This window comes from Nothobranchius furzeri, chromosome 16 (assembly GCF_043380555.1).
Source record: "Nothobranchius furzeri strain GRZ-AD chromosome 16, NfurGRZ-RIMD1, whole genome shotgun sequence".
NCBI classification, from domain to species: domain Eukaryota; kingdom Metazoa; phylum Chordata; class Actinopteri; order Cyprinodontiformes; family Nothobranchiidae; genus Nothobranchius; species Nothobranchius furzeri.
In genome coordinates, this window is record NC_091756.1 from 37205166 (window position 1) to 37218610 (window position 13445).

Here is a 13445-nt window from a genome sequence, read left to right on the forward strand (position 1 = left end):
AAAGTATTGTCTAAACTTGTGTTTTATTGCAGCTTTCTGTGTGAGGGCTGCTAACATAAAAGGCTGTAAACCTGACAATTGATAAGACTCTTCAACAAAAGTTTGCAACATACTGACTGTAGGCTCATCTCAAGTTTTTTTCCTCTTTAACATCATAAAATGATTTGAAATCTAGAAGACAGGTACAGAAGTCTCATTTATTTATTTCACATCTTGCCACATCTGAACAGAAAAGTTTTAGCACCTTCATTTTCTCATATTTAGTTTGAAATAGTTTAAAAATTAAAAAGTTATTGCCAGAATTTAAAAAGACCAAATTTCTTACTCCAGCTGTGCAGACAGTCTTTTAGAGAAGTCCCTCAAAATTATAAAATACAATAAAATCTCTTATTTCAGCTAGATATTTTAAATTGCCAGCTGTTGGCAGATGTAAAACCAACTTTCCAAAGAGGTGTGACTCATGCTGGTGTGTGTGTTTGTGTGCGTGTGTTCATGTATTTCCACCAACAGTGAAGGAAGAAATGCTGTGGGACACAAAGCTCTAGCATGTATTTTTTTTGTGCCATTCAGGCTATGTTTGATTACACTCAGTTCCTGCTCAGTGGCATTTCCTTTTCCCTGTCTTGGACTGATTGATTTGCCGTGACAGTGGCTTTCAGTGGCAGAAGCTTTTCTCCTTAGGTAGTTCACACCACTGGGTCTTGCTGTGGATCTTTTTCGTTTTTTATTTATTTTGCCCGAGAGCTTTCTCATGAGGGTGCAGGTTTGTAAAATACAAACGAGACACACAGACTGTTGGAAAGACCAGTTTTCTCAATAGAGCTGTGAGCTAAATAAACATGTTCTACATTAACACAAGATATTTCCAATGCTTTATATTCAATGCATTATATTATGCATATTTAAAAGGGTGGTTAATAATACTATTTGCTTCTCAGATTCATAGAATATCACACATTACAAGACTAGCCCTGAACTCAAAACCCAATATGGCTGCCCTTAGTCTGACAAGTGGTGATGACAGAAATAAAATATTGTAGCGTAGATTGCCGGAAGGAGTTTCAGCCAATGAGCACATACGCTGATGTCAACTTAGCAGTCAACAACTTTATTTTTCACACTGAGCAGCTCCCCACTCCATCTGCCAGCATGGAACACCAACTCATGGTTTGAAAGTAATACCAACTGACAGCAACACATATAAAACACTAAACAAAAGTAAAACAATGCTAACATAACCAAGAAGAATAAAGCTGTACAGAACACAACGAAAATGGAACAAACAACTGTGACCTACTCCCACAATACACCACAACGCTGCTTAGCCTGGCAGTGGGCGGGGTCACTACAATATTTTCTTTTCAGTTTCAATTAGTCACACACTACTGTATTGTGTCAATAAGGAAATATTTTATCACAGTGTATGAATGCATGTAATGCACAGAAATGCCTTAACCCTCCTACTGTCTTTATGGGTGACCCCGCGAGGAAAGTTGACCATTGAGCAGGATTGATGGTTTATCCCTTGAGGTCCACGTGGTGGCAGTGTACTCTGACACTGAGAGATGTAAAGTGCAGAAGAAGGTTGGAATCCACGTTGGATGCTGTGCATGATTGTTCCTCTATGGCTGTTGATACAGTTACAACCGCATGCTTTCCTACCTACTTGAAAACATCACCAACATAAAGATTTTATTTTTTTAATTAATTTATTTTTTATTTAACCAGGAAGGTCCCATTGAGATTAAAAACCTCATTTCCAAGGAAGTCCTGGCCTTTGATTTAATCTTTAGTCAGGTAGGACATTAGGAACACAATTCTTATTTACGACAGCAGGCTGGAAACGGGAAAGCCTCACTTGAGAAGGTGAGGTGATTAAGATACAAAACTATACTGCCTGACCTAAAAAGAGGTCACCACCTGGATTTATGGTCTGGGTGTTGCCACAATTGGTCCATTTTTTTCGGTAAGTAAAATTATATTTATGTATTTTAGGTCACTGCTGAGCTGAGCTTAGATTTTAACATGTACTGATTAACCATGAAATTTAAATGCAACAGGGTAAAACCCAGTGCATTTAACATAATGCTGCACTTTAGAAAATGGGTTGAAATGTAACAGGGTGGTGGAGCTGGGTTCCGACTATCGGCTTGGGGAGCTCTCGGGAGACCGATGTTTCTGTCTGATCACGGCTTCTGTCTGCTGTGCGGGATGCCGGCTGGTTCTCCCCGCGGCTCTGCGCATCTCTGTCTGATTGTGGCTTCTGTCTGCTGCGCAGGCTGCCGGCTGGTTCTCCCCGCAGCTCGGCGCATCTCTGTCTGATCGCGGCTTCTGTCTGCTGCACGGGCTGCAGGCTGGTTCTCCCCGCGGCTCTGCGCATCTCTGTCTGATTGTGGCTTCTGTCTGCTGCGCAGGCTGCCGGCTGGTTCTCCCCGCAGCTCGGCGCATCTCTGTCTGATCGCGGCTTCTGTCTGCTGCACGGGCTGCAGGCTGGTTCTCCCCACAGCTCGGCACATCTCTGTCTGATTGCGGGCTTCTGTCTACTGTGCGGGCTGCTGGCTGGTTCTCCCCGCAGCTCGGCGCATTTGTGTCTGATTGCGGCATCTGTCTGCTGCGCGGGCTGCCAGCTTGTGGAGCACTCCAATGGAAACTTTTCCACCCAGTTCTCCCCAGTAGCAGCTCTGCACATCTCAGATCACAGCGGCGCTTGTCTGCTGTACGGCTGCCCGCTGGTGGAGCTCTCGGGAGACCTCTGTGTTTCACCCGGTTTTACCCAGCGGTCAGCCCGGCGTATCTCTGACTCAGAAGCTCTGGTGTTGTGCACAGTTATCTCCGGTTGTAGCTAGGTTGCTACCGCCGTTAGCTTAGCTCCCACCTCCGCATTAGCTTTGGGTTAGCTTCAGGTTAGCTTGTAGCTAGTTCGACCGGGTGTCTCGATTTGTGTCATGTGCAGTTGCGCTGACCAATAGCATGTTGGAATGGTAGGTCTCATCCAACCACGATCAAACCTTTGTTTTTCACTGATGACAAGCTGAAAAGAAGTGGGAGTAACGAGGTTATTTTTTTAAAGTAAGGAGAAGAAAGTACCGATAATTGTGTGAAAATGTAAGAGAGTAGAATTATAAAGTAGGCTAAAAAATAATTACTCCAGTAAAGTATAAATAACCAAAATTTCTACTTAAGTAAGGTAACAAAGTATTTGTACTTCATTATTTGACACCTCTGCTCCCGAATCAGAAACATCGACCGCTACGATGAACTGTTTGTGAGGGTCGGGTTGAACCAAGATGGGGGCAGTGGCAAACAGGATCTTTAGAGCTGTGAAGGTGTGGTTGATCTCATGGGTCCATGTAAACTTACTCTTGGTAGATATAAGGGCAGTTAGCAGGGATGCAGTTTGGCTGTAGTTCTTGATGAATCGACGGTAAAAGTTAGGAAATCCCAGAAAGCTTTGGAGTTGTTTTCTGTTCTCTGGGGTGGGCCAGTCCAGGACAGCCTTGATCTTGTCGGGGTCCATGTGCACTTGTCCGCCCTCAAATATGTATCCTAGAAAGGTTATGGATGACTTGTGAAATTCGTCAAATTCACTTTTTTCAGCCTTAACATAAAGGCGGTGTTCGAGGAGACGTTGGAGAACCTGGCGGACATGTTGATGGTGTTCAGTCAGTGTGTCAGGGTAGATCAGGATATCATCTAGATAGACAAAAACAAACCGGTTAATGAACTCACAGAGGACATCATTTATCAGGGCTTGGAATACAGCAGGGGCATTGGTGAGTCCAAAGAGCATGACCAAGTATTCATAATGACCCAGGGGAGTTTGCAAAGCCGTTTTCCATTTGTCGCCTTGACGAATACGGATGAGGTGATAAGGGTCCCGGAGATCCAGGTTGGTGAATATGGTAGCCCCTTGCATCAAATCAAACGTAGACAAAATGAGGGGAAGAGGATAGTTGGTTCTCACCGATATTTGATTTAGCCCCTGATAATCAATGCAGGGCCTCAGGGAACCATCCTTTTTTGATACGAAGAAAAACCCCGCACCCAGGGGGGATGAGGAAGGACGGATGAGACCAGTAGACAGCGATTCCTTGATATAGGTCTCCACGACCTCCCTCTCAGGTCGGGAGATGTTATATAGACGTCTGGAATGCAGAGGAGCTCCGGGCAAAAGATTGATGGCTCAATCATATGGCCTATGAGGGGGCAAGGAGGATGCTTTGTGTTTGCAAAATACCTGGTTGAGATCATGGTAGATTTTCAGAACATGGGTGAGGTCAGAGGACTCCAATACTTTCTGATTGGCCACAGCCCTGGAACCTGACATTTGGTTGAGTTGCTAATAGTTAGCTTCTATTAGCCAAGACACACTCTGCTCTTATCTGGCCGCAAAATCAATACAGCTTTCAATGGTCACAAGCAGTGGCATTGCAAGTTTTTCATGGGGCCTTTGGCAAAAAGATCAACTGTCCGGACTAGACAAGGAAGTGTTCTGCCATTTCTTCATTGGAGCTGGGGGTGGGGTGGTTTGATTAGTTGTAGCATCACAGACTAGATTCTTGTGCTCAGACGAGGAAGTGTGAAGCTGGTCTCTGGCAAGAGGGCCCCATCAGGGAATGGGAGATGGTCAAGTAATGTGAAAGGATGGCTTTCACTGTCACTACTGTTGTGGTGCTGACTTAGTTCAAAGTTTGTCTGCCATTCCCATCGGCACGCAGCACCTCTGGTCATAAGCCAGGGTGGGTGAAGCCATGAATACTAATGTTTTCTGTGACGTAGAAGGGACAGACTTTTTCAAACCCCATCATTTGTCATGTATTTTCTTTCAGAGGCCATAGAGGATGGATTTGGAGTATGTTTTATTCAGAGTGACCGGTCTTGTTTAAAAACAAAACAAACATTCCATGTTTTTTCAGTCAACCAAACCTTTAAAACACATCAGCTGGGTCCTGGAAGAGAAAGATCGATGCAGAAGGAAGGTGTTTCAGGACGGAGGTGAGCATGCGCTGACGGCCGATCACCGGATACACGGCAGCGTTTGAAGCTGATGGCAGCTCGTTAACAAACATCCACAAACAATTAAGACACATTTTCGCCTAATTTATTTACTGACAATGCAAAAAATAATCTGGTAAGTATAACTCACTCAATCTGGAGGTAAGTGAAGAAAATTCAGAAAGTTTGTTAAATTATATTGACGAAGTTTTTGAGTTATTCGTCATGGGTCTGAAGAAATCAGCAGCTGAGGCTGGAGCACCTGCTGGGACCAAGAGGAGCCGTCCTCAGGATTCTTCTGAGGCCTCATCTCCCCGGAAGGACATATTAGAATTATTAGATTCTATAGATAAACGGCTTCTGGGATTTGAGGGGCGACTTCATCTGCTCGAGGTTCTTCACCAGGAGTTTCAGAACCTCCGAACATCTCTGGAGTTCAGCCAGGAGCAGGTTGAGCGGCTCGCTGCTGAGAACGTGTCTCTGCGGGAGTCCGTTTCTTCCCTGGAAGAGGGAATTACGCGGATAACCCAGGACAACAAAACTCTAAAGGAGACGGTTTTGGACCTTCAGGCCCACAGCATGAGGGATAATTTGGTGTTCGCAGGTCTGCCGGAGCAGGCGGGAGGGGCGGAGAACTGCGAGCAAACAATAAATAACTTTCTCCAGACAGAAATGAAGATTCCAGAAGAAACGATAAAAAACATCACATTTCACCGGGTACATCGCCTTGGAGCTAGACGAGTGGACAGCAGAAGACCTCGTCCCATCGTGGCTAAATTTGAACATTTTAAGCAGAAAGATCTTGTTAAAAGTCATGGAAGAGAGCTCAAAGGAAAAGATTTCAGCGTGAATGATCAGTTCCCGAAGGAGATTCTGGATCGGTGCCGGGTCCTCTTTCCGCTGCGTAAAAAGTTTATCCAGGATGGGAAGAGAGCTGTCATCGCGGTGGATAAGCTTTATGTGGACAATAAACTTTACAAGGAGCGAGGAGTGACTGACTGGCTGTATTAGCCCAACATCAGGTCAGACATTTATTATTCTTATCAGGATTCACTGGGTTTGATCACGTCAGGATTAAACAGCTGCTAAATCCGTTTTGTAGATGATAAGATCACCTGTCCATCACCACCTTACACCCCATCACCTCTTCTTTTTAGTTCTTTCTTCTTTTTTTAACCTATATCTGTATTTTCCCTTCCTTTTTACCTGCTTCTGTACCTTTACACCTGTATGGCACAACCACACAACTTTCCAACACTGCGTCAGACTCGACACACACACATACACACACACACACACACACACACACACACACACACACACACACACACACACGCATACATACACACACACACGCACGCGCGCACACACACACACACACACACACGCACACACACACACACACACACACACACACACACACACACACACACATATATATATATATTAAATTCACAGCACAATATCATAATTTATGCGTCAAATAATACAACCACAAACACTGTTGGATCTTTATTATTATTATTATTATTATTATTTACTTTTCTGTTATTTATTAACATACTATTTATACATTTATATACTTATTCCATCTTATTCACATGAAGGCGTCATATTTTAGCTACTCACACACACATCTATGGGTGCACTAAGGTTTGTCTCATGGAACGTACATGGGGCTGGCTCCATAGAGAAGAGATTCAAAATTTTTGATCAGTTAAAGAGAGTGCAAGCAGACGTAATATTGTTACAAGAGACTCATAGATCTGCCACATTCGCAGATGAACTTAAAACACCTGAGTTTCCCAGCATGTTCTCTGCCTGCTATAACTCTAGGCAAAGAGGTGTAGCTATTTTAATACACAAAAACATCAATTTCACAGTATTGGACACAGTTTCTGATCCAGAGGGTAGATTTATAATGTTAAAAATATCTGTACATAACCAACGCTTATGTATCGTCAGCATATACTGTCCAAATATTGATGACCCTCCATTCTTTCATAATTTTTTCTCTGTACTCTCCGAACACTTGGACTGTCCACTTATACTAGGAGGTGATTTTAATTTTTGGATGAATTCCTTAACTGACAGGCTCAGTACAGCTGGGACTCAGCGCAATTGGCAATCCACTAACATAGTTAAACAGTACATGAGTGATTATGGGCTTTGTGATGCATGGCGATCTCTTCATCCTAACCGTAGAGAGTATACTTTTTTTTCACACGTCCATCACTCTCACTCACGTTTGGATTATTTTCTAGTCAGCAGCTCATTGTTGGCTGAAATTTCAGACACTGAGATACACCCCATAGTTGTCAGCGACCATGCTCCAGTTTCTTTAACTCTGGTAAATAAAAAGACAATCCCACCAAGCAAAAACTGGAGGTTTAATACATCACTGCTTAAAGACGAAGGTTTTATTGATTTTTTTTTAAAAGGAGTGGGCTTTATATTTAGAACATAATGACCTGCCTGGAACATCAGCACCTATTCTTTGGGAAGCAGGAAAGGCAGTGATGAGAGGTAAAATAATCTCTTTCTCATCACATAGGAAAAAAACAGAAAACAAACTATGGGATTAGATTTGTGCCAATAGGATCAAGAAAAACACTTTGGAGAGCAAACAAATTTTAAGACATTGAGAGAAAAAACCTTGGTTTCAAAAGAAAAACTTACGATCTGAATCAGATTCTTAAAATGATCAAGAAAAACACTTTGACGGTCAAACAAAAATTAAGAAATTGACAGAACAAAAATATTGACTAAAGGAAAAAAACATGTTTCAAAAGTAAAACTTACTATCTGAATCAACTTCTTAAAATGAGTAACAAAGTATGTTTCCTTTTTCTGTTTGCCTCTATGTGTTTTTGTTATCAATTTCCTTAGTTTTGTTCTCGCTGCTCAGAGCTTTGCTCTCACTACCAGATTTGCACTTACACTGTCTGGCTTTCTCCTTTGCAATCCCTGAGTTTTTGGTTGCAATTCTGACACAACCCTTTCGGGTGGGCGGGACTTCTGAGAAGTCCTCTCCCATAGGACAGCGGTTTCTCTTGAGTGATAGTTCAGTGACCTGGAAGTGATGTAGCCTCCAAGACATTTTTTTCCACCTGGTCAACAACATGAATTTTGAGCCCCAAACAGGTTATTTCTGCTGCCTGTGGTGTCTACTGAGGATCTAAAGTGAGTATTGATAATATATTTTATCTTTTCTTAGTTCATCTGTAAGTTAAGCCACTTTTTAAGTTGGTTTTAACCAGACGCTAGCTCACTAGCTAGCTGCTAAGTAAGCCATTGTGCTAGCCTCAGGACAATGGACTATTGTTCCAGAGAGACGTATTAAAAACTCATCTTAACATATTCATTACTGGTTTCATGGAATAAATTATTGCGGTTTATGTTAATAAGTTTGCTAATTTTTCAGGAACCTGTGGAACATCAGAGACTTTGCAGCTATTAGAGCTAACCTGTGTACTGCTAACTTGCTACAGAGGAAGCAGCAGAAAGCTGAGCAACCGGCTGTTTTGCAGGTAAATACTCTTTTAGTGGAACTGCAGGACTTTTATGGTATAACTCAGAATTTACATGAGCTATTGTGGGAAGACTTTTAAACTACATTTACATACAGATACATGTATTTTTTATTCCATGTTACTTGGACGGGCTAAACAAGTTCATAGTTCTGCCTGCTCCTTTTTCAGTGAAACGAATGGATTATATGATGTAACTCTCTAGTAAATCTATAGTAACCATAGTCTGGTGACTAGTGTCTATTTTAGCTACATTTAGCTTAGCTGGAGTAATGTAGTCTAACTCTGCCTCAACTGGTGACTTTTTTACTTCATTGTCAGCCAGACAAAATGTTGCTACAGAGAAACGCCCAAGGTACTGATCCCACAATAGAAAATCATAATGTCCACATTTATTTCCCACAATCTCAAACGTCACACTAAAATTAAACTTTTAGCTCTGATTTAATTATTTCCTTATTGATATCAGTTTTCCCTTTGTTGTAGGTAATCCTCGGGTGTCAGCAGGAGGAGGTGACCACCTGCATAACGGAGCACCCTGGTTCTGAGCCAGTTGCACCTTTGTGCAGCTCTTTGGGGAGACGATGCTCAGCAGGTTAAACAACTGTAAAATTGATTTTGCTCGTAGTTTTTGTTTAATCTCTTACATCACCAGTTTTTCTTTCTTACAGACACATTTCTCCATGTGGTCAGGTGGTGTTGGTGTGATCTGGGAGGGCACACTCATGTCGTCATCTCTTTGTGCCATCTCCAGGATCCTGATGGGAGTTCTCTGTGCCTATAAAGCAGGAGTATTTACTTCTGGGCCTGGAGGGCCGGTATCCAGCACGTTTTAGTTTTAACTCTGTTTCAATACACCTGATTTCAGTCAGCAGATAATTAACAGGCTTCTGCAGAGCTGCTGCACAGGTAATTCAACCACTGATTCAAGTGTGTTGGAGCAGGGAAACAACTAAAACGTGCTGGATACCAGCCATCCAGGACTAGAATTGAATACCCCTGCTATAAAGCCTTCCTCCCTCCTCCGGACTTTAAACATTAGCGTTTTATTACGGTTTACCTGATTTAGTAAATAAATCTCAATTTATAAATTTCCTGTTTTGGTGCCTGTCCATAAAATCCTGCATTAGACACCGAAAGCTGAATGGATGCCTTTCATTCACTTTGACATTCAATGTATTTTTAAAGATACACTTGAAATTAATATCAGCTGTTTAACAGAGTGGTGCAAAGTAATTGCTGATGTCATGATTTTTGCAACAACCTGACCTTCATGCAGAGAAACTCAGGAGACAAATGAGCTAAAAACAGTTTATTAAAATGTTTGACGGATGACTGAAGAGGTAACTGCTGGAGATCAGGAACCAGAAGCTTCTGCGAGGAAGAGCAGAGGTTAGTAAGAGGCAACAGGTCAGGGTTTTCTTAGACTGTGCAGGTAGCTTACAGAGTCTGAGAAACGCCACAGAGATGGAGCCACAGGTTTTAGTGTTTAAAGATCAGAAGGCCCTGAGGTAAAATTGAGTGCTAGTAATGACTAAAGAATGACTTACAAAAGGAAAAGTTTAGGTACTTACGGTCTAAAATTGTAGCGCAGACGGGAGACAGCAGAATGGTGGCGAAACAACCAGAAGTCTGGGAGAATGACAGCATGAGTAGCAAGCGGGTGAGCAGAAGGTAGTGGGTAAGCCGACTGCCAGTATGGTTGTGTGATCAGGAGCTTCAAGGAAAGAATTCCCATAGATCTGCATAGAACATGAGAACGTAAGTTTGAAAAACGGCAGAGTCATGGGCTAGATATGGGTTAAAACACTCTGATGAGTGACCAGCTACCAGCTTTTATTCAAGGATGGGGTTACAGGTGTGTGAGGATGTGCCTGCCCCATGAGAAGAGTTTTCAGGTAAGCCTCTCCATGGTGCTCTGCAATGGTGACTAGCAAGGCTAATGAAGAGATTAAAGGGAACACAAACCCAGGACTCCGACCCAAACTCCTAACAGCAACACAATGACTCCTCCCACAGGCGGTTGTTCCACTGAGCACGCAGCTGCCCGAAGTTCAGCATCAGGCAACCTGTAGGCGATGTAATCATACGTGGCTTCTGAGCATGCAAGTTTATTCTAACTGTACAGCGTACAATAATAATAAAGATTTATATTGTGTTGTGTTGCTCACCTTACAGGTTCTTTTAAAATATTATCCTGTGCCTGCTTACAGCAGGTCTTTCAGGGCTTTTGAACTAGACACAGAGAGGTTCAGGCACAGGTACTTAGTCAGACTCCTGATATGGTAGAGCATCCACCACCACCGACTCCTGATATGATAGAGCATCCACCACCACGGACTCGAACAATAGGTCCATATGCTTGTCAACTGGAAACAATGGAAAAAGATTACCATTAGTACAGATATTTATCCATAACCATCACTGTGGGTTTATTATACAGCATATGAACTACATGAGGTGGGATTGGTCTGCAGTAGGGATGTGTATTTTTGACAGAATTTATTGTTGGAATATTCAATAAACAGTCCAAACTGATACTTAACATATATAACATGAGTTTCTGAACCATAATAGCGAGATTTAAATTTCAATGGTGGAAACAAAACCCAATGCACACTGCTGCCAACTAGCGGGCCACATTTAAAATGCACCAAAAACAAAGAAAATATACAAATGTTTGCATGTAAATTCTTCCAAAAATTAGATACACTGCTTTTGAAAATGGATGTAATATCTCAGGAAAAAATATCACGATATATTGCCATATCGATATTTTAGAGACAGAGTTCGAGAATATCGATACAATATTACTGGGAAAATACATCGCGATATATTGTCATATTGATATTTTCTTACATCCCTTGTCTGCAGTGTACTTTGTGTACACTATGGTGTGTCTTAGCTCACCAGCTGCAGTTGATGCATGTGGCTGTGTAGCACTTCCATTGTAATGCAATGCAGCAGTTTTCAATCTGAAAAGAAAGAATAAATAAATAAAAAATAGCTTTTAGACAAAAATATAGATTTTATGTAAAAATTAATTAAAAGCATGTATTTAACTCATTATTGATTATCTGTCCTGGATAACATTCTTTTCATGGAGAATACAGAGCACGTGACAGAAAGCACATTGAATCTGATTTGTCTTGTTCTGACAAACAAATGTCAGATCTGTATACTGGAAAGAAATGTATTATCAAACATACTCACTTAGATAATTATTCAGTCAGAGTTACATCATAAAATCCATTCGTTTCACTGAAAAAGGAGCAGGCAGAACTATGAACTTGTTTAGCCCGTCCAAGTAACATGGAATAAAAAAATACATGTATCTGTATGTAAATGTCTTCCCACAATAGCTCATGTAGATTCTGTCTGAGTTATACCATAAAAATCCTGCAGTTCCACTAAAAGAGTATTTACCTGCAAAACAGCCTGTTAGCTCAGCTTTCTGCTGCTTCCTCTGTAGCAATAGCAGTACACAGGTTAGCTCCAGTAGCTGCAAAGTCTCTGATGTTCCACAGGTTCCTGAAAAATTAGCAAACTTATTAACATAAACTGCAATAATTAATTCCATGAAACCAGTAATGAATATGTTAAGATGAGTTTTTAATACGTCTCTCTGGAACAATAGTCCATTGTCCTGAGGCTAGCACAATGGCTTGCTTAGCAGCTAGCTAGTGAGCTAGCATCTGGTTAAAACCAACTTAAAAAGTGGCTTAACTTACAGATGAACTAAGAAAAGATAAAATATATTATCAATACTCACTTTAGATCCTCAGTAGACACCACAGACAGCAGAAATAACCTGTTTGGGGCTCAAAATTCATGGTGTTGACCAGGTGGGGAAAAAAAATGTCTTGGAGGCTACATCACTTCCAGGTCACTGAACTATCACTCAAGAGAAACCACTGTCCTATGGTAGAGGACTTCTCAGAAGTCCCGCCCACCCGAAAGGGTTGTGTCAGAATTGCAACCAAAAACTCAGGGATTGCAAAGGAGAAAGCCAGACAGTGTAAGTGCAAATCTGGAAGTGAGAGCAAAGCTCTGAGCAGAGAGAACAAAACTAAGGAAATTGATAACAAAAACACATAGAGGCAAACAGAAAAAGGAAACATACTTTGTTACTCATTTTAAGAAGTTTATTCAGATAGTAAGTTTTACTTTTGAAACATGTTTTTTTCCTTTAGTCAATATTTTTGTTCTGTCAATTTCTTAATTTTTGTTTGACCGTCACAGTGATTTTCTTGATCATTTTAAGAATCTGATTCAGATCGTAAGTTTTTCTTTTGAAACCAAGGTTTTTTCTCTCAGTGTCTTAAAATTTGTTTGCTCTCCAAAGTGTTTTTCTTGATCCTATTGGCACAAATCTAATCCCATAACAAACGTATTCAGGAGTTAGAGGAAATCATCAAGTCTTTAGAGGCATCCACAGAAGAAGAGTCAATGAGCAAATTACGTAAAGCTAAATTAGAACTTCATGGAATTATTGACAAAAAGACACAATTTTTAGCACAAAGACTATGAATAGAAAACTTCGAACATGGTAATAAATCAGATAAATTCTTAGCTAGCCAATTAAAAATAAATAAAGAGAAAACTACCATATCTGCTGTTAAAGACTCAACCGGGAATATAGTTAATGACCCTGAAAGAATAAACAACACCTTCAGAGACTTTTACCAAACGTTGTACTCACCACAGATAAACCCATCAGATCATGAGATCAATGAGTTCCTTGACAGGATAACACTTCCTAAATTATCAGACAGCCAAGTTACAGTCCTGGACTCGCCACTAACATCAGCGGAGCTCCAGGAAGCCCTTAAATCCATGACTAATAGGAAAGCTCCAGGTCCAGACGGGTTCCCAGTAGAATTCTACAAAGAATTCTGGATCATTCTGGCTCCAAAATTT

The 13445-nt window shown here is 41.3% G+C and overlaps 3 long non-coding RNA genes across 3 annotated transcripts; 1 reads left to right on the forward strand and 2 right to left on the reverse strand.

Moving 5' to 3' along the window:
* The first annotated feature begins 8057 nt into the window (after positions 1-8057).
* On the forward strand, positions 8058-9413 carry LOC129152483 (uncharacterized). The gene is made up of 4 exons (XR_011516901.1): positions 8058-8178; positions 8420-8525; positions 9012-9120; positions 9197-9413. It is a non-coding gene; the product is annotated as an uncharacterized lncRNA (long non-coding RNA).
* Positions 9414-9822: 409 nt separating this feature from the next.
* On the reverse strand, positions 9823-10313 carry LOC139063529 (uncharacterized). The gene is made up of 3 exons (XR_011516902.1): positions 10100-10313; positions 9970-10031; positions 9823-9899 (listed from the first exon to the last, which is right to left on the reverse strand). It is a non-coding gene; the product is annotated as an uncharacterized lncRNA (long non-coding RNA).
* A 444-nt stretch (positions 10314-10757) lies between these two features.
* LOC129152490 (uncharacterized) lies at positions 10758-12421 on the reverse strand. Its single transcript, XR_011516900.1, has 5 exons — positions 12298-12421; positions 11952-12056; positions 11739-11786; positions 11436-11500; positions 10758-10894 (listed from the first exon to the last, which is right to left on the reverse strand). It is a non-coding gene; the product is annotated as an uncharacterized lncRNA (long non-coding RNA).
* Positions 12422-13445: the final 1024 nt, after the last annotated feature.